We start from the raw sequence: 451 nt of genomic DNA, 5'->3' as shown, positions 1-451 counted from the left end.
CAGCGGGCAGCCAGGGGCCAGTGCCCCCGCACCAGGCGGTGCCAGCCCTGGCACCCGAACCCAGCAGCTGTGCTCTTCACTCCGCTCGCAGCGTTAACCCTCTCCTCGCTCCTCGGGTTTTACACATATTTTTCTCACTATTTAGGTTTTGGACAACAAAGTGACTGCTCCCGGCAGTGCCAGGGCACAAGGCAGCTGTCAGGGTGCTGCTGGCAGCGTCGCTGGGATGTGGGGTTTGGGTGCACCCCACCACCAAGGTGAACCGTCCCCAGGGCAGCACCGAGAACCCCAACTTCTCCAACGGGGTCGCAGAGGGGCAGGGAGCCAGGCTGCCTCCGTGCACCCGGAAAGGTGGGAGTTATCCTGGGTGCCTCCACAATTTGGGAGCCAGCGGGCCCAGCCTCATGCCCGCAACAAGAGCGGCTGGGGTGGGGGCCCCCTCTTGGGCCCA

The 451-nt window shown here is 64.7% G+C and overlaps 1 protein-coding gene across 1 annotated transcript in view; it reads right to left on the bottom strand.

The window, feature by feature from the left end:
• The window catches only part of LOC104623838 (E3 ubiquitin-protein ligase TRIM39-like), a gene marked incomplete at its 5' end in the record, with an annotated part of 4,729 nt that overhangs the window by 4,004 nt on the left and 274 nt on the right, over nucleotides 1–451 (bottom strand). The gene's annotated exons all lie outside the window — the stretch shown is intronic.

Source organism: Phaethon lepturus, unplaced genomic scaffold (assembly GCF_000687285.1).
Source record: "Phaethon lepturus isolate BGI_N335 unplaced genomic scaffold, ASM68728v1 scaffold37747, whole genome shotgun sequence".
Taxonomy (NCBI): domain Eukaryota; kingdom Metazoa; phylum Chordata; class Aves; order Phaethontiformes; family Phaethontidae; genus Phaethon; species Phaethon lepturus.
The sequence above is the reverse complement of the archived record's forward strand: the minus strand, read 5'-3'. Positions and strand labels throughout refer to the sequence as shown.